General features: G+C 38.1%; 1 long non-coding RNA gene across 1 annotated transcript in view; it reads left to right on the top strand.

Annotated features, from left to right (window-relative positions):
- LOC127492952 (uncharacterized) overlaps nt 1-21439 on the top strand; it is an 84156-nt gene that overhangs the window by 41243 nt on the left and 21474 nt on the right. Inside the window, exon 2 of the long non-coding RNA XR_007922799.2 lies at nt 21317-21378. This is a non-coding gene — a long non-coding RNA (uncharacterized lncRNA). The remainder of the gene's footprint in view (nt 1-21316; nt 21379-21439) is intronic.

Genomic DNA, 21439 nt, shown 5'->3' with positions numbered 1-21439 from the left:
CAATTGATACAAATGCAGATTGATAGAAATGTGATCCAAATATCATAAGCAGCATGCCTTTCAACAATGTGGATTTTGGAACTGATAAAAAAAAGAGGTCTGGTAAAGTCTGGTAAAGATTCAAATCAAACAAACTAGAGAGTACTGGCATTTCTGGAAAATTCAATGTATTTTAAACATTGCTAAAATCTGTGTTTTTATGAAATAAGCTAGGTCATAGACTAAAATGACTTCAAATGGATTTGTTTACTCATGTGAATGGCCATGAGCATTCAACAGATTGCTTGATGCAAGACAGTTCTTCATCATGTGGGACTGTCTCATGTTGCAAGACGTCTGGCATCCCCTCCCACTCCCAGCAAACACAATGTAAAAACATCCTCCAGCACTGTCAGCCAAAAATTTCGAAAAACCCCAGTCGTGGGTGGCATGGCACCTATTAAAAACCATCGTTTTATGTTATTGCATCTTTAGCTCAAGTGGCTTTTCTCCCGGCATTCCTGCATATCTGCTCTAGGCAGGCTGCTGTCCCCCTTTTCCTAGGCACATTTTACTCTGGACGGTTCCCCAGGCACAGTCTTTGGCCATCTATTACTCTGTCCCAGCACTCCAGAAAGTTCTCTGTGTCTCCTTACATCAGTCTCCTCCCTACAAATCCAGCCTCTTACACTGATCAGCTTTCTGGGGTAGTTTCACTTGTTACAGAGTTTCATTAAAGGGTCTATGGAGCATTTAGTGTTTCAAGCCTGACACCTTTAATTTAGCGCAAGGTTTTAGATATTCATCTGTGTGAATGTAGCAGTAATTAGTTTGGGGGGGTGTAATTTATTGATGAGGAGTATTCCATTATATAGTTTACTGCGCTTGTTTACACATTCACTTGTTGAAGAGCATTATTGTATTTACAGTTCGGCTTGCCATGAATAAAGCTGTTCCTAAGAGCTAAGAAATATATCTTCATTTCTCTTAACTACCTAAGAGAGGTATTGTTGATAAGTACAGTTTATATTCAAAACAATAAGAAATGACAGATATTTTTCAAAGTGGATATATTGTTTTGCCCTCACCTTGACAATGTTTTAGCTACTCTGCATCATCACCAACTCTTGATATTATTGGTTTTTTAAAATATTTTAACCATTCTAGTATTTTTGTAGTGGTATCTCGTAGTTTAATTTGTGTTTTTCTAATGGTTACTAATGGTAAGCATTTGTTCATGTAGTTAGTTTTAATTTGTGTAATATTTTTGGAGAAATATGTGTTCCAATTTTGTCCATTCTGTAATTACATTATTAACATCTTCTGAGTTATAGGAGTTTTTTATTTATACTTTAGTCATTTAGGAGGCATATATGTTCATGTTTTAGAAGTATTTTCACCTATTCTGTGTCTTTTCTTAGTGGTATCATTGAAGGAGGTAACTTTTTCCAATTTTTAAAATTTAAGGTAAACAAATTTCATGTAATTCATATACACAGATTTAGGAACATAGTGATATTTCTCACCTTACTCTCCTCCACCCCCATGCTCCCACCCATCCTTATTCCCTCTCTTAATTTTTACAATGATCTACTTTCACTTTACTTTATATTATTAACCCTACACTAACTAAAGAGTTCAAGAAATAATAATAAGAAAAAAAAAAAACTATTCCTCAACAGTAGAGACAAGGGCTGTAAACAATTTTTATATTGATGAAATTCTATTTATCAGTTTGTTTTCTTTCTATGCCTCTTGCTCTTTGTGTCATATATGGAATTTGTATGCATCCCAAGGTCACAAATATTTTCTTCCATAGTTTTTTTTTCTAGGAGCATTTTATAGTTCCCACACTTACATTTAAGTTTATGATCTCTTTTGTGTTGATTTCTATATATGATGTGGGTTAAAGAATGAAGTGTGTATGTGTGTGTGTGCGTGTGAGTGTGAGTGTGTATGAGTAGCCAACTGTTACAGCACCATCTGTTATAGAAATTCTTCCTTCCCACATTGAATTACCTTAGCACTTTTGTGAAAAATCAATTGACCGTGTAAGTATGGGTCTATTTCTGTATTCTATTCAGTTTCACTGATCTATGTGTCTATCATTAGGCTAATGCCACACCCTCTTGTTTCTTGTAGCGTTGTAGTAAAACTTGAAATCAGATAGTGTGAGTCTTCCAACTCTACTCTTCCATATAAATTTGAGAATTGACATGCCAGCTTCTACAAAATAGTCGGCACTGATTCAACAGAACAGGTTGTTTTTAATCCATGAACATACTATAGCTCTGCATGTATTTAGACATTTTACATTTTCTCCCAGTGATTGTAAGTTTCAGCACACAGGTCTTGCATCTAGTTTTGTAAAGTATTCATGATGTACTTTTAAAAATTTCAATTTCAAATAGCAAGTTGTTGGTACATAGAAATGCAGTTGGTTTTTGTATATTGATTTTTATATTGCACAACCTTAATAAACTATTAGTTCTAGGAACTTTTGAAAAAAATATATTCGTTAGATTTTCTGTAAAGGCAATCATACCCCTTGTGTACATAAATAGCCTTGTATCTTTCCAATCAGTAGGTCTTTCATTTCATTTTCTTACTTAGTTGCATTGGTTGAGACTTCTAATTCTTAATGTTGAAGAGATAAAATAGCAAACTGCTTTGCCTTTGTCCTGGTAATTTGTAGAAAGCATTTCTTTCCCCTGTTGCAAATCTTCTTTTATAGATGCCATTCAGTAGGTTGAGTAATGGTTTACAGGTGGTTTTAAAATCATGAATGGTTGGGGCTGGCATTGTGGCATAGTGGGTAAAGCTGCCACCCGTGACTCCAGCATCCAACATGGGTACAGATTCCAGTCCTAGATGCTCCACTTCTGATCTGGCTCTCTGCTAGTGTGCCTGGGAAGGCAGCGGGAGATGGCCCAAGTCTGTGGGCCCCTGCACCCATGTGCGAGACCTGGAAGAAGCTTCTGACTCCTGGTTTCCATCTGGCTGAGCCTTGACCATTGAGGCCATTTGGGGAGCAAACCAAAAAATCATGAATGGTTGTTGAATTTTGTCAAATACTTTTTCTGCCTCAGTTGAGGTAATTACATAGTTTATTGATTCTGTATGTAATTCGCTAAAATTTTATTAAAGATTTTTTACCACATTCATTAGAATGATTGGACTAATGTTTTCATTTTTTAACAATTTAGGGTATTGGTATAAGAATACTACTGGCCACATGAAATGAAATCTTGAAGTGAAACTTGGAAGATTTTGTACAGAATTCATATGAATTCTTTATTAATTATTTGGTAAAATTAAATACTTAAAACACTTGAGTCCAGTGTTTTAAATTTAAGAAGTTATGCACCAGGAATTCAATTTTTAAAAAAATATATGGAGTGATATGTGAGTTATTGATGTTTTTTTCTCTTTGATTGAGTTCTGGAAGTTTGCATCTTTTACAAATTTTGTCCTCATCCAAATGTCAAATTAATTGGCATGAAATGGTTCATAATATTCTTTTAATACTATTTCTATGTTTGCTGGATCTTCAGTGATGTCTTTTCCTTCTTTTATGACAATGCTAATTTGTGTCTTACGTTATTTTCTGATCCTCCTTGTTAGAGTTCTATTAGTTTTTATTGATACTTTCAAAGAAGCAAAGCATCAATAAACCTAAATTAAATAAAAAACATAATGATCTTTAGTTCCATCACTGTGCTGCAAATGGTAGGATTTTATTCTCTTTTATGGCTGAATAATAGACCATTGTGTTATATACTACATTTTGTTCATCCTTTCGTCCATTGATTGGGCCTTCAGTCAATTCCATATCTTGGCTGTCGTGAATAGTGCTGTAGTAAACATGGCAGTGCAGGAACTCTTTCATATGCTGATTTCAATTCCTTCAGGTATTTACTCGGAAATAGGATAGCTGGGTCATAGGGGAGGTCAGTTTACAATTTTTTGAGGAAGCCTCTCCTGTGCTCCATGATAGCTGTACTAGTTTGCACTCCCACCTACTGTATATTAGGGTTTCCTTTTCTCCACATCCTTTCCAATATTTGTAATTTTTTGTCTTTTGTCATTTGATAATAGCCAGCTGGAGTGAGGTGTTACCTCATTGTGGTTTTGATTTAAATTTCCCTGATGGTTGGTGATACTGCATATTTTTCTCACATATTTGTTGATCATTTATATTTTCTCTTTTCAAAAATGTCTGTTTAGATCCTTTGTCCATTTCTTAACTGAGTTGTTTGTTTTTTTATTTTTGGTGTTGACCATTTTTGAGGACCTTATACACTCTGTATATTAATCCCTTCTCAGACACATAGTTTTAAAATATTTTTTCCCATTTTGTTGATTGTCTTTTCACTCTGTTGATTGTTTCATTTGCTGCACAGAAGCTTCCTAATTATCTATAATCTCCTTTATTCATTTTTGTTTTGGTTTTCTGTGCTTTTGGGCTTTTTTTTTCTTTTTCTTTCTTTTTTTTTTTTTTTTGACAGGCAGAGTGGACAGTGAGAGAGAGAGAGACAGAGAGAAAGGTCTTCCTTTACTGTTGGTTTATCCCCCATTGGCCGCGGCAGCTGGCGCACCGCACTGATCCGAAGCCAGGAGCCAGGTGCTTTTCCTGGTCTCCCATGTGGGTGGGTGCAGGGCCCAAGGACTTGGGCCATCCTCCACTGCACTCCTGGGCCACAGCAGAGAGCTGGACAGGAAGAGGGGCAACCAGGACAGAATCTGGCGCCCTGACCGGGACTAGAACCCGGGACGCTGGCGCCGCAGGCGGAGGATTAGCCTATTGAGCCACGGCACCAGCCATGTAAGAGTCTTATTTCAAACTCCTACATGTGGATATATAGATTTCCCAGCACCAGTTATTAAGGATATTGTCTCTTTTCCAGGAAATATTTCTAGCAACTTTGTCAAAGACAAGTTGGCTGTAGATTCACAGGTTTATTTCTGGGATTTCTAGTCTGTTCCATTGTTCTGTGTGTCTATTTTTATGTCAGCACTAGATGTTTTGGTTACAGTAGTTCTATAGTATGTCATGAAATCTGATAGTGTGATGTAGGTACTTACTACCATACATTTTCCTCTTAGAAATGCTTTTGTTGTATCCCAAAAGTTTTGATATATTGCATTTCAGTTTTCATTAGCTTCAAGGAATTTTTAAATATCTCTCTTGATTTCATCAGAAGCATGTTGTTTAATTTCCATGTATTTGTCTAATTTCTAGAGTCTTTTGTTGTTGATTTCCAGTTTTATTCTATTCTCATCAGAAAAGTTATATAATTTTATTGATTGATATTTATTTATTGCATTTTTTGTGACTTGTTTTGTGGCCTAGTATATGCTTTATCCTAAAGAATGTTCTATGTCCTAATGAAAAGGATGTGTATTGTTCAACTGTGGGTGGAACATTCTGTAAATGTCCGTTTGATCCAAAGTGTGATTTAACTCTCGTGTTTCTTTGTTGATTTTTGTCTGAATGATCTATCCATTGATGAAAGTGGAGTGTTAAAGACCCCTAATATATAGGTTATAACACTAGAACTTATATCTCACTTTAGGCATAGTAATATTTGCTTTATAAATTTGAATGCTCTGGCATTAGGAGCATATACATTTACAATGGTTATATCTTCTTGTTCAATATGGTTAATCTGTATTTTATAATTATATAATTATTCCATTTATATTCAAAGTTCTTATTTATAAGTAATAGCTTGATCCTTTTATTTTTCTTTAAAAATTTTGTTTGTTTTGAATATTCTTTTTTCCTTTTCTAGTGGATTTTATATGTTCATGTGTTTTCATGATAGAATTTATCTTTGTATATATACAGCACCGTTAAATATCATTTGTGAGGCTTTGTTGGGTGCTATTTAATTTCTTCAATTTTTCTCTTGTTTGGAAATTATTTGTCTTTACTTCACTTATGAAAGATAGCTTTACAAGATAAAGTATTCTGAGTTGGCAGTTATTGTTTTTCTTTCAGAACTTGGATTATATCAATCTAGTCCCTCTTGACCTGTAAGGTTTCTGTTGAAAAATCTGCTTTAAATCTAGTGAGGCCCCCCACAAAGGGATCTGGTACTTTTCTCTTGCAAATTTTAGATGATTTCTTTGTGTTGTATATTTGAGAGTTTGACTATAATGATTACATTCTTTTCTGGTTATATCTCTTTGGGATCTCACGGCAGTTCCTGTACTCGGACATCGATATCATTCTCCAGGTTTGGGAAATTTTCCGTTGTTACTTTATTGAATAGGTTTTCCAAGCCGTTACTCTTATCTTCTCCATTGTAAATTCCCAGAACTCAATACTGTCTCATTTAATGGTGTTCCAAAGTTCTTAGAGCCTTTTTTGTTGTTGTTGTTCTTTCTCTATTTTTGGTCTAAAATATTTCAAAACACCTACCTTCAAGTTCAGATATTCTTTCTTCTGCTTGATCTAGTTTGTTGAGGATATCAACTGTGTTTTTTATTCATTTAATTCATAATTTCTTTTTTTTTCTTTTTTTTAACTTTTATTTAGCCAATATAGATTTCCAAAGTACAGCTTTCTAATATTTCTGTTTGGTTCTTTTTTTAAGAACTCTCTTTGCTCAATTTCTATTCATATGTTGCAGTGATTTCTTAATTTCATTTAACTATGTGTATTCTTATGTATTTATTTAAGTATCCTTATAATTATTTATTTGAATTATTTATCAGATATTTCATCAATCTCTATTTTTGTAGTCTGATATTAAAGCATTATTTTTCCTTTTGGGGTGCCCTATTGCCTTGATTTTTCATACTTGTATGCTAACATTGGTTTATGTACATCTGGGTGGGAGGTGGTTTCTCTTCCTTTTAAAGGATTGTGGTTTTTTTTGAAGGTTTTATTTAATGAATACAAATTTTCATATGTATAGCTTTTAGGGATATAGTGTTTCTTCCCCCCATTCCTGCCCTCCCATCCCCACTCCTACCCCACCTCCCACTCCCTCTCCCATCCCATTTTCCATTAAGATTCATTTTTAATTGATTTTATATACAGAAGACCAACTCTATACTTAAAAGTAGAGATTTCAACTATTTGCACCCACACAGACACACAAAATATAAAGTAGAGTTTGAAGACAAGTTTTACCATTAATTCTCATAGTACAACTCATTAAGGACAGAAGTCCAGTATGGGGAGCAAGTGCACAGTGACTCCTGTTGTTTATTTAACAACTGACACTCTTATTTATGATGTCAGTGATCACCCGAGGCTCTTGTCATGAGCTGCCAATGCTATGGAAGCCTGATGAGTTCACAAACTCCATCAGTTTTTAGATGGCCACATGCAAAGTGGAAGTTCTCTCCTCCCTTCAGAGGAAAGTACATCCTTCTTTGATGGCCCCTTCTTTTCACTGGGGTCTCACTCACAGAGATCCTTAGTGCAGAACTGTTTTTGCCACTATGTCTTGGCTTTACATGCCTGAAATGCTCCCATGGTGTTTTCAGTCAGGCTTTGGGGGCTGGTTCTGAGGTCAGAGTGCTGTTTAGGTTGTTGGTTGTTCTATGAGTCTGCTGTGTAGACTGCTTCCCATGTTGGAACTTTCTCTCTTTAAAGGGTTGTTTTTTAAGAATTGAAGTCGTTTTCCTAAAGATGTGTCTTTGGGTGTCAGTTTGGTGTGTCATTTTGGCTTTAGTTCCAATTGAACACCAAAGTGTATTCTCTGTATACTTTCTTTGGCTTCAGTCAATGGTAGCAGTAGTTGGGTGTGGGGGCAGTCTATGATGCTGCTGAGGCCCAGTGGAGTTGCTTAGATTCCTATCGTGCAGTCTCTCATCTGTGTCCTGGGGAAGGGTGTAGAGTCAAGAGCTGTTCTGGGGCCAGAAATAGACCCTTCTGGCTCTGGGAATGCTAGGCACACGGGCTCTCAGTTACTATCCATGTTTGGAACTAGACTGGCTAGAGTAGAACTTGCATTGTGGAAAGGCTGGGCTGGATCCTCAGAGTAGCTGGATTCATGAACCTCCATCTGTTTCCTGACCCTATATCCCCAAAAGTAGTGTTGGCACTGGACCAGGAAGGCATGCTCCCCAGTCACTGCCTGAGGGGAGTGCTGGAGCAGAGTCATGCTGGCTCTGTGAAATGTAGGGTCCACAACCCCTAGTCCGCTGTCTGGACCTTGAGTGGGAAGGGCCAGTGCCTTGGCAGGGCTGAAGACAAGTCACTGTCTCCGTGGGCCCTTCATAGTAGAATCAGTGCTTGCATTAGAAGCAGACTGAGTGTGCATAGGATAAAGTGTGACCGAGTAGCAATTGTGCAAACTCCTAGTATGTGCACAGTCCTGAGCATGTGTGCAGTTCTGAGCACTGGTGGGTAGACCATATGGAATCAGGGGAACCCTGACCTGTAGCCCTCGTGGGCACAGGTTCCAGCAATGTCCCCGCGTGGCCAGGGTAGGAAAAAGGGTGGAGTAGCGAGGGGTCACTAAGTCAGAGGGAGCAGGCACCCATACTTGTAGGGTTCTAGGAGTCATTTCTTCCATTTTCTCTGCACCCATCTTCATTTTGTTGAGTACTGAGAACAGAGTGTTGTTATCTCCAACTAAATTTGTGGATTTGCCTAATTCGTCAAAGTTGGTCCATTTTTGTGTGTGTGTTTAGAAATTCTGTTGCAAATTTAGGATTATTGAGTTCTTATCATCATGAAATATTTATTTTTCAATTTCTGGTGATTGTTCTGGAATATTTGTCTTAGGCATTCCATCTTCTTTTTGTTAGTGTTTATGTTGTGTATAATTTTCTGTGTTTTGATTTTAGCTTACATTTGCCTTCATATTTAAAATATTCACATCATATAGTTGGGTCTTGCTTTTTAAATCCTTTTTGATGTATTTGCCATTTAATTGGAATATTTAGATTGTTTAAATTTATTTATCAATATGATTTTCAATTTAAACCATCTTGCTATTTGTTTCTATTTGTTATTTGTTCTTTCTTGCCTGTTTTTACATTTTCTATTGAATTTTTTTTTTGACAGGCAGAGTGGACAGTGAGAGAGAGAGAGACAGAGAGAAAGGTCTTCCTTTTGCCGTTGGTTCACCCTCCAATGGCCGCCGTGGCTGGCGCGCTGCGGCCAGCGCACCACGCTGATCCAAAGCCAGGAGCCAGGTGCTTCTCCTGGTCTCCCATGGGGTGCAGGGCCCAAGCACTTGGGCCATCCTCCACTGCACTTCCTGGCCACAGCAGAGGGCTGGCCTGGAAGAGGGGCAACCGGGACAGAATCCGGCGCCCCGACTGGGACTAGAACCTGGGGTGCCGGCGCCGCAAGGTGGAGGATTAGCCTATTGAGCCACCGAGCCGGCCTTGAATTATTTTTATGAATCATTTTAACTCCACACTTAATTCATTAGTTGTATTTCTGTCTGTATAACTTCCTTTAATATATCTTTATTATAGTTCTGGAAATTAAATTATCTTCGGTTTTTTTCTACCTGCAGAAAAGAGCTTTATTTCATTTTTACTTTTGAATGCTTGCTGGATATAGAATTCCAGATTGACAACTTTTTTTCTGTAATTATTTCAATGTTACTACCTCGTTGTTTTGTGCTAGTGTTGTTTTTGACAAGGAGTTTGCTGTCTTCATCATGCTTATTTCTCTATACATAATGTTTTTCTTTTCCGGCTGCTCTAAAGATAATCTCTTTATCCCTGCTTTCAATAATTTTATTATAAAGTTCCTTGAGGCTTTGTCATATTTTTGTGGCTATAACAAAATACCTGAAGAAACCTAACTTTATAAGGAAAAGACGTTTGCTTTGGTTGACAGTTTTGGGCATTCACAGTCTAAAATTGTATGCGCTCCACTGGCTCACCCTCCTGTGATGAGGTTCTTGGCATCATACTGCAGCAGATGTGGCCTGTGCATGCCTGCATATACCTACCTTGTCCTCCTCTTTACTGACACGCATTCAACCAGGAGTGCTCTACTCTAATGTCCTAAGCAAACAAATTTCTTCCTCAAAGCCCAGTCTCTAAACATAATCATTATATTGCATTTCTAATCGCTTATACCATTAACATAAGGCTCCTCCATGAATTTGGGAGAACAAATATTCAAACCATAGCACTTGGTTTGGTAATCTTAAAAATTTCTTCTAACTAACCCTGAATTTGCAGATTTGTGTAGTTTATAGTTTTCATCAAATTTGAAAGAATTTTGGCTATTAGTGCTTAAAATATTTTTCATTTTAACAGGTTTTCTTTTTGGTGCTCAGTTAGTTGTCACCTATCAGGGAGAACAAGTGGTATTTGTCCCTTTGGGATTGGCTTATTTCACTCAGCATAATGTTTTCCAAATTCCTAACTGGGATCACTTTTCAGTCAAAATTTAAACACCTAAGAATAATTGTATGTTAATTACAGAGTTCAACCAATGATACTAGAACAAAAAAAATACTAAAATGGATAAAGTATTACATTGTACATCAACCGTCAGGACAAGAGCTGATCAAGTCACTGTTTCTCACTATGAGAAATGGTGACTTAATCAGCCCTCACCCTGACTGTTGATGACCAACTTAATATGTTATCCCTCTTAGTATTTTGTTTGTTTGTTTGTTCTACTTAATACTTTTGGTTGAATACTGTAATCAATACACAATTATTCTTAAGTGCTGAAACTTAACTGAAAAGTGATCACTGTTAAATATAAGAGTGGGAATAAGAGAGGGAAGAGATGTGCAATTCGGGACATGCTCAAGCTGACTTACCTCAAACGGTAGAGTTAGAAACATACCAGGGGATTCGAATTCAATCCCATCAAGGTGGCATGTACCAATGCCATCTCACTAGTCCCAGTGATCAATTTCTGTTCACAATTGATCATAATGATAGGACTAAGAACCAAAGGGATCACATAAACAAGACTAGTGTCTGCAAATACTAGCTGATAGAATCAAAAAGGGAGAGAATGATCCAACATGGGAAGTGAGATACACAGCAGACCCATAGAATGGCAGATGTCCTAAACAGCACTCTGGCCTCAGAATCAGCCCTTAAGGCATGTGGATCCAGCTGAAATGCCCATGAGAGTATTTCAGGCATGGAAAGCCAAGACACTCTGGGGGAAAAAAAAAAAAAAACCTAAATGAAAGATCTCTGCGAGTGAGATCCCAGTGGAAAAAACGAGTCATCAAAGAAGGAGGTACCTTTCTCTGAAGGGAGGAGAGAACTTCCACTTTGACCATGGCCTTGTCTAAAAATGATCAGAGTCAGTGAACTCAGGGGGCTTCCATAGTCTTGGCAGCTCATGACAAGAGCCTAGAGGGTGATTACTGATGCCATAAACAAGAGTGTCAATTTGTTAAGTCAACAACAGGAGTCACTGTGCACTTACTCCTCATGTAGGATCTTTGTCCTTAGTGTGCTGTACATTGAGATTTAATGCTATAACTAGTACTCAAACAGTATTTTTCACTTTATGTTTCTGTGTGGGAGCAAACTGTTGAAATCTTTACTTAATGTATGCTAAACTGATCTTCTGTATATAAAGAGAATCGAAAATGAATCATGACGTGAATGGAAGGGGAGAGGGAGTGGGAAAGGGGAGGGTTGTGGGTGGGAGGGACGTTATGGGGGCGAAGCCATTGTAATCCATAAACTGTGCTTTGGAAATTTATATTAATTAAATAAAAGTTAAAAAAATATATTTTTCAAAATCTCCTTTTTTTGACACTCCATTTTCTGTACATTTATGTACTTGTCCGTATTATTGCTAAAGTTCTGTTTCTTATGATTCTTTTTCAGTTCATTTAAATTGTTCTTGTTGTCACATCTTCAACTTACTAATTATTTCCTACTGTGTTTATTCTCTTCTTAATCATATTCTTTGACTTTAAGTATTTTTTCAGGAAGTTTTTGGCTCTTTTTTATTTTTAAATATTTTAATTTATTTTAAAGGCAGAGTTACAGAGAGAGGAGGGAGGGGAGAAAGGGGAGGGGAGAGAGAGATCTTTCATCCACTGGTTCACTCCACAAATGGATGCAATGGACAGGACTGGGCCAGGTCAAAGCCAGGAGCCAGGATCCTCCTCTGGGTCTCCCACGTGGGTTCAGAGGTCAAAACACCTGGGCCATCTTCTATTGCTTTCCCAGACACATTAGCAGGGAGCTGTTTGGGAACTGGAGCAGCTGGGACTTGAACTGGTTTCTATATGCGATGCCAGCACTGCAGATGGTGGCTTAACCGGCTTCACCACAACACTGGCCACTTCTGGCTCACTTTTAAAAAACTCGTTTCCACTTCACATCTTGTCACTTTCCTGCTTTTCTGTAGTTTCCTCAGTATATGAAGCATGTATGTGAGTTCTTTTAAATTTCTAGTCGAGGGTGCCTTGTGCTGTTGTCAAGAAGCTGCTTGAGATGGCTGTATCCCACCTTGGGCTTCCTGGAGTTGAGTCCTGGCTCTGCTTCTGAGTCTAGCTTCCTGCTACAGGCACACCCTGGAAGGCTTCAGGTGATGCCTAAAGTCATTGGGTTCTTGCCATCCCACAGAAGACTTGGATTTGGATTTGGGTTTTGGCACCTGGCTCCTGCCTGGCCCAGCCCCAGCTGTTGCCAGCATTTGGAGAGTGAATGAGTACTTGGAAATCTTTGTTTCTTTCTCCTGTCTCTGTCTCTGTCTCTATCTCTTCTCCACCTTTCAAATAAATAGGAATATCCAAATAAAAGTTTTAAAAATCCTAATCTGTTAATTTTATTATCTATATTACTTTTTATATATTTCTGTTGACTTTATTTTTTCCTAGTTATGAGTCATATTTTTCCAGCCTTTCTTTTAGGTTTGATAATTTATGATTTGAGACTAAAACATTGTGAATCTTATGTTGATGAATGCTACATGATTTTTAGTTTGTTTTACATTTGCCCTGGTGCACATTTGCTTGGAATAAATTAGATAGTTTTCGGGCTTCCTTTTAAATTTTCCGAGAGATGGATGTGACAGCCTCCAGTTTAAGGACAATATTGTTCCAGTCCCAAGAAGACATCCTTCCAAGAACTCTACCCATGGTCCCTGTCCCGTGTCGCTCTCTTTGAGGAATGTGAGCTTGAGTGAGTCGCAGTTTTAGCGAGCTGTCTGTGGTGTTAACCCGGGGGTTTTCCAGTAGTTTTTTCTTCAGTCCTGCACAGTTTCTGTGATGCATGTGCAGATCAGTACTTCAACTTTAAGATTTCCTAGCTGAATATCCTTTTTCAGTTGTCTGGAATATTCTCTGCATTCCTCTTCTGTGATATTCTGCCCAAGAAACCTCAACCACTTTGGCCTATCTGAACCTCAGGTGGTGATGTGGAAGCAATTCTAGAACTCACTTTATATGTTTCCTTTTTGGGGTGGGAATCATAATTTTAAAATGTGTGTTGTTGACTGTGTAAAAATTCTTGTTTTGATGCAGCTGTTGGGTGCAGTAGTTGAAATGTCTTTTGTAGTACCTGTTTCCCATATCAGAGTTCCTGACTTGAGTCACTGCTACTCTGCTTCGAATCCAGATTCTTGCTAATGCGCATCCTGGAGGCAGCAGATGAATTGCCCATGTACTTGAGTCTTTGCCACCTACATGGGAGACCTGGATTGAATTTTGGCTCCTGGCTTGGACTTGGCTCAGACCTAGCATTTTCAGGCATAGGGGCAGAGAACCAGCTGATGGAAGATCTCTTTCTGCAACTCTATCCTTCTCTCTGTTGCTCTGTATTTTAAATAAAACAAAATTAAGTAAATAAATTTTGAAATAAATAAATAAAAATACTTGCTTCATGTTTTTAGTTGTGTAGAATAGGATGGTAAATCTGGTACCTGTTAATCCATCATAGTCAGAAACAGAGTTTTTGACTGTCTTTGAGGGACTCATCAATCCACACAAATATAATATTTACATTTATAAAGCTATCTCTCAAAGATGAAACTCAATCTATAACCTGTCACTCAGGCATGCAGCCAGAGTTTCAACACTAGACTCATCAATTCCACATGAATTTTTTCCTTTTTTTTTTTTTTAAAAATCAACATTGACATTTCTACTACTCATCTTTGTCCCAATCCAACACTTTTTCCTTTTTTCTAGGATCTGCTAAAGGCATTATTATATTTTACCAAGTATTCAGGCTTTCAGCTTTCTAGTTATTTTTAAATCCTTACATTTCTTCTCTGTTCATGTATGATATGCTAAAAGGTTCTGCAAATTTAAAAAAAAATATATTCACACCTGCCTTACTCTCCCACTATCCATTGCCAATGCTGCATTCCAGCCCTTTCTTATCGCATGTCTTTTTATGTATTTTGCAACTGGATTTCTACTCTAGTTTTTGCCCTCATCGATTTGTTTTGCATTAAATAGCATTCATTGCCTACATAGGCTTACAAAAGAGAGAGCCAAAATTTTAAATTGGTATATTTGATATTAATTCAACTCTAACCAACATTTCATAACTTAATGTTCTACTCCTAGACAACATAATTCCCCAAATACTCTAGTACAGTTCATGGTTTCCTCTCACTGTCTGTGAACATACTTGTATGGTGCTAATTATGCTCACTAGGCTTTCCTGAGATAGTGCTTTGAGTTCTCACCTTCATTTTTCTCTGCCTTTCTTAATTGTACCCACTTCTGTCAATTTCAGCTTATATTCCATTGATGATAGAAAGACTCCTTCTCTAAGGCTCAGATTGACTTTTTTCTTTGCTACTCAAGTGAATATTACAATAAGTAAATTGTATTACAGTTTATAATATCAGCCATTGATTTGGTGTGATCTTCCAGATTTTGCCAGTCATTTTAACCAACCAACTTCATCCACGCTGTTATCTGAAAGTATATACAGTAGGTGGGGGGCCAAGCTCTGACCCCCAGCTCCTAGCCTTGAGTTAACATCACTTCTGCACTTAACCTGCATTGCTTTTCCCTCTGATTCTTCATAGGGCTCTTTATTTATTGTGGAGGTGAGTCAATCACATTGAGAAAAAGAGGAGAAAAAAGGAACTTTCACCTCCTCCTGATAAGAAGTAATGCAAATTAGAGTTCCAGACACAAGCGTGCGTGTGCCTGTTGTTCAGCCCTTTCTTCTTGGAAGGTGTACAGACAATGATGAAGTGAAAACGGGCTTGTCAAGGTTCAAATCTTGGTTCTGAAGCTTGTGAAATATTTGATTCAGGCATTTTGGGTTTTGGCTTCTTTATGTGTAAGATGGAGATAATATTAATCCCTACTTCACAATGTTGTCGTGAGCCTTATATGAGATAATCTCTATGTTAAGTGGGCTGACAAAAGGAAAATATTGTGTTTTGGTGACGTTTTCAATCTGTTCTTATTTGGCAAAATGAAAAATTTTTGACAGAGATGGAGAGAGCTTGGTTCTGTTGCTTCAGAATCGGATACAGTTCTGGCCAACATTCAATGTTTTTGACTCCAGAAAACAACAGCTGGTTAAGCATCAGAAATTCAACTGTTGAATAGGAGCTGGTTTGCACAGCATATATGCTCTTCATTCAGCTCACCCCTCTGCTTTTAGTTTCCCACTTACTGTCCTACAACTTCTCTTGGGCTGACTCTGTCATGTGTCCAGGTCCACAAGCTCCAGCAAGTTTGAAGTCCCCAATAGGACTCTCTCACACACACCCAGGTCTGGAAGGAGGAAGAGATGGAGGAAGAGAGAGACACACACACACACACACACACACACACACAGAGAGAGAGAGAGAGAGAGAGAAATTGTTCTGAAGCTTACTAATTGATATATAGACAATTGATTTGAACAAAGAAGAAATAAAGCAAAATTTAGTCTAACCAATTATTAGGCATGTGGAAAAATTCTCTCAGGACACTTTTCTTGATCCCCCTTTCTAACTACATGTAAGCAAACATGTTTGCATAAATGTAGTACTCATCTGATTATCTACTTATCATCTCCAGACTGCCTTTTGACTGTTTCGTATGTATCATAATGTACTATAATGAAAATATGTATTCAGCTAAGCATCTGGCCACTGATCCCTTACCAGGACCTTGACCACATAATTATAATTCTAACCAGGAGCACTTTAGGAGGAAGCCATTTCCATCAAGAACTTAAAATTTTAGAGATGTATAAAACTTACCTGGAAAGACATCTAGGTCAGATTTCATCACCTCTAATTTCCATGTTCTCATCTCACCTTGTTCCATCAAACCGTCATCAAGCAATACTGATTATCAATTCCCCATGCCTACAGCTGTATTAGGGTTTTGATAACATAAATTAATTGGTTATGGTTTCAGTCATTTGGAAATTTTCTGAAAGGTATTGCTTCTCATTGCTGTTTATATTTTAATGTTAAACCATGCTCAATGTTAAATCATGGTGAAATCCCATTTATTTATATTTATTTATATTTATTGAGTGTGCAGATAAAATTTAGAGCATATTTCTGTAAACCCACAGCGTTTTAATCAGTCAGGGACATACAACTTGAAGACTACGGACTGCTCACAGATCCTCTAGTGTGTAGAAGTTGATCAAAAGATGAATTGGAAGTAATGTTTATCAACGAATAATGTGCCAAATTTGAAACTGATAATTAAAAGATGAAATAAATAAATCAGTGTGGATTTAAAGATATATGAAAAACTTTTTCCCACTTCTTTGGGGTGTGTGTATATGTGTGTGTGTATTTTGTTAGTAGGAGAAAATGGGAGGATATACAGATAGTGTGCTTGGAATTAATGTAGTAACAAAATCTCTATTGGTCATTATTATATGCAAATCACTGTCTTTTTGTAAGCATTATTAATTTATCATAAAGACTTAGGAATTAGGCATTATCAGTTCCTCTATGGTTTAGATGTGTGATGAAGGCCTAGAGTACTGAAGTAAATGGCAGAGCAAAGGTTCCCATGCAGTTTTGCCCAACACGGAAACCTGAACGTGGAATTGTATTGTGTATAGCAACGTCACCCTTTTCCAGTGGAGCAGCAGCAGGTCAGGAGCCACAGTGCTAAGAGAAAGGTTAGACATTAATATCTTGTATCCCTAAGGTACATTAGAGCGTATATGGCATATTCACATTTTTAATCACCTTCAAACCTTCATTATTCCTGTGAGACAGTGTTATTATTATCATCATATTCATTTTATAAATGAGGAAGTTGAGAATCAGGAGTGCTAAATTTGCAATTCCTAAATTTGCAGACCTGCTAACATAGACCCAAGATGAAACTCAGGTCTCTAACTCAAGGTCCTGGTACTGTTTCTACCACATTTCATTACTTCTGAATATAAACATAATAATTATCAAAATCGAGCACAGGTGCACCTACGTGTGATAGTTATAAATTGAAGTTGTCATTATTAGTTTATCTTTTGTAAATAAAAAGACCAAAAGACAGTGCTGGTAGACTTTGAACTACTTAACACCTAAAATGTTCTATGACAAGGTAAAACATTCTCTGAGTTATGAAAACAAAGTATTTATATACAATAGCTCAGGCATAGGGAATATCAGCCCCTGAGTCTTGGGCTGGCCAGGATGCCCTGATAGGAAAATTAAAACGGGGAGAGATAGTGTTTAAAGAAAAATGTCACAGAAGAGCCTTTGACCTGCAATCCACAAGAGTTGGGAGGAAAATAGATGTGAAAAGGAAACTGTCAGATTTCCCCAGGCGTAGGATTAGACTGTGAGAGTTTTAACCAGAGGTGGACTAGGTGTTTTTTTTTTCTGTATGTTATTTATGAGGCACAAGAAATAACTTTCCCTTCCAGAATTACCTTTGCAACTTACGTGACTTCTGTCCTCATCATGAAACTTTGTTTTCATGGAGTAGAGGTATTATCTCCATGAAACTCCATTCAAGGAGCCCCTTTCCCCCACAGAAATCCATGCTGTGTTTTTTACTAACAATTAGAAAGGAAGAATAACTCATAGGGATGTTGTAGAGCAACTAGAGAGAAAATCCAGAGAGCTATGACCCTGTACTGGGGACCTGGATCTGATTTTCATGCCGGGAAATTCCCATTCATTCACTTAGTCAGTCAACAAACGCTCAGTGAGGGAATGTCATGTACAAAATGCTGTCCTAGGTGCTGAGACACAGCAGCACTAGCTATGCCTTTGGATTCTCACAGCCAGTGCTAACAGTAGGGCTGAGGCACATGCGGGTTTCTCTTCCCTCACTATAGTTTTCTGAAAGGATGCCTAGAAGATATACAGAGTATTTTATATCAGATCTATTTTGCCTAGAAAGAGAAGCAACGAGCAAAGTGAACTTGGAGAGAAGAAATATGTTCTGAGGCAGGCGTTCTGTTTATTTTTCCTCCCAATATTTCTGGGTGAAGAAGAGGCTCCAGGAGGGGGAAACAGCAAATAGTAATAGAGTAGACTCAAAAACATTACAGCATAGGATATGTTTGAGAAAAGTTGTAGGTCTGGAAGATGATTTGGACTACATGCTATGTAAGAAGAGAGAGATTAATCAAAAACCAAGGCAGGATCGAAAGGCAGAGAAGGTCTGGGAGTGAAGTATAAGGCAAAGGGCAGTATATGGTGCCATGGGTAGGATGAACCAGGAACTATGATCCCAAACAGGGAGGTTCTCCTCTTCTTCCAGCAGAGATGGTCAGACTGTGGTTGAATTCATGGTGGGGTGGAGAGGACTGGAAAAGTATAAGCTACTGCATATTTGGGGAAAGATTGCAGAAAACCATATTAAATGCCAGCTGATATCTTTTTCTTTTACATTGCTGTTTCCAAATGTTTTGTGGAGGCTATGCCTGGAGTTATACCAAATGGTATACTCTAGAATATTATCTCAGGAGCTGGCAAGGGTGCAAAGCCAACCAATGTGAGAGGATGCTTCTTCCTGGGAGGTCTTGAAGGTAATTCAGGTTCCTGTTATGCCAAAATTATCTCTAACTTAAGATTTGCACAGGGGACAAAATGTCTTCTGCTAGCAGGATTGATTACACCATGAGAATTGCACCCTGGAGAGGTGTCTCTTCTGCATTTATGTTGGTTAAGGAGATAGGCAAAGACATAACACAGCGAGTCAGAAAGTGAAATGCAGACTCCTTAAATTTTGAGGATAGAACTGTATGGATTTAGAAAGAGTCTTTTGTGTAATAAATGCAGCCTGGATCATTAGTTCTCAAAGTGTGGGCTGGAGACTACTGGGATCTTTTCTAAGGTCACTCTGGCAATTTGATGGTGGCTATTGTGACAGTGTTTGGAAGTGGGACCTCTGAGAGGTGACTGAGCTGAGAAGGCTGTGCTCTCGTGAAGGGATTAATGGTGTTAACACGGAGGTGGGTTTGGTGTGGTGCGAATGAGTTTATTATAGAAAGGCAAGCTTGGCATCCCATTTTTTTTTCTTTCCATCTCTCTTTCTCCCTCTCTGCTCCTGTACCTACCCTCTTGCCTTCCATCAAGGGATGATACAGCCTGAAGGCCCTCACCAGATGCCCACACATTAACACTGGATTTTCTGTCTTTTAGAACTGTGAGTCAAGACGTTTCTGTTCATTAGAAATTAACCAATCTGGCCGGCGCCGTGGCTCAACAGGCTAATCCTCCGCCTTGCGGCGCTGGCACACCAGGTTCTAGTCCCGGTCGGGGTGCCGGATTCTGTCCCGGTTGCCCCTCTTCCAGGCCAGCTCTCTGCTGTGGCCAGGGAGTGCAGTGGAGGATGGCCCAAGTACTTGGGCCCTGCACCCCATGGGAGACCAGGAAAAGCACCTGGCTCCTGCCATCGGATCCGTGTGGTGCGCCGGCCGCAGTGCGCTGGCCGCGGTGGCCATTGGAGGGTGAACCAACGGCAAAAGGAAGACCTTTCTCTTTGTCTCTCTCTCTCACTGTCCACTCTGCCTGTCAAAAAAAAAAAAAAAAGAAAAAAAAAAAAAGAAATTAGCCAATCTGTTAAAGTGGCACAAAAATGGGTTAGAAAGTTCTCAGGACCATTTTTGAGTCTATGATGTCAAAATTATTTTCATACAAGCACTAAAATATTATCAACGCCTTTCATCAATTCTCTAACAAGTGGTTGGTGAAATTTTCCAGTGCTGATAAGATGTTTGATGTCACAGCAGACTGAATGCAGAAGCAGATATGATCATTTAGATACAGATATTTGTAGAAATGTAAAACAACACGTTTCTCACTATTTTTAAATAAAAACATCCTAAAAGTTAATTTATTTTTATAGCTTTTTTAAAAGTTAAGATTTTTTGCTACATTCTCAGTTTTCATTTCCAGTGTTAATGACCATAGCATATAAAATACATAAAAAAATTCTTTGAGGGGCCAGGGTTGTGATGCAGCAGATGAAGGCACCACGCATGACACCAAAATCCCATATGAATGCCGGTTCAACTCCTGGCTACTCCACTTCCAGTCTAGCTCTCTGCTAATGCCCCTGGGAAACCAGCAGAAGGTGGTCTGAATGCTTTTTCCTCAAAAATCAATTGAAAAGTGACACGAAGAATGAGAAACAAAAATGGAGTTCACATATTCAGCAACATTTTGGAACACCTAAAGTTATGAAGCAAAGCAGAAGAAGGAGAGCTAAGCGCAGTAAGATGTGGGCCAGAGGAAGAGCACAGGAAGTGGCGTCACAACACAGCAGCCTTTGAGGATCTGGGCAAAGACGGCCCAATACACAGTTCTCTAAGCAGCAGCCCTTCCGTTCTCCTCCTGGTTCAATTTATTTCATTTATTATCAAGTGACCTTTTTAAAGCATGTAATTCAGTGTTTTTAATGTATTCATAAAATTGTGCTATCATCACCACTCTCTGATTTTACTATATTTTTGTCACCGAAAAGAAACTCAGACCCCTTAGGAGCCACTCCTAATGACTATCAGTCTATTTTCTATCTCTATGAATTTGCCTATTCTGGACATTTTGTATTCATTAAATTATACAATATATGATCTTTGGATCCTGGATTAGTTCACTTAGCATGTTTTCAGAGTTCGTCCATGTTATAGCATATATGTAATCTTCATTTGTTATGACAAAATAATATTAATTTCCATGGTTATGTCATATTTTAATATTCTGTTCATCAGCCAGTGGACATTTGGGTGGTTTCGACTGTTTTGTTATTGTGAATAATGCTGAAATGAGCATCCAAGCACGTGTTTTCGCATGAGTACATTTTAAATTCTGTTGTATATGTATCTAGCAGTCTTATGGTAACTCTGTTTTAAATTTTTCAGGAACTGCCAAACTGTCTCCCAAAGCAAATAAGCTATTTTTACATTCTCCAAAAGCAGTGCCCCATTGTGGTTTTGATTTGCTTTCCCTCTTTTAATGTACTTACAGGCCATTTGTATCTCTTTTGGAGAAATGTCTCTTCAAATCCTCTGCCCACAGAACTGTGAATGGTAAGAACTACGAGAAAGCAAGGAAGGAAGGAAGGAGGGAGGGGAAAAGAAATCCTTTATA

Source organism: Oryctolagus cuniculus, chromosome 5, assembly GCF_964237555.1.
Source record: "Oryctolagus cuniculus chromosome 5, mOryCun1.1, whole genome shotgun sequence".
NCBI lineage: Eukaryota > Metazoa > Chordata > Mammalia > Lagomorpha > Leporidae > Oryctolagus > Oryctolagus cuniculus.
This window is presented reverse-complemented; position numbering and strand designations above follow the sequence as displayed.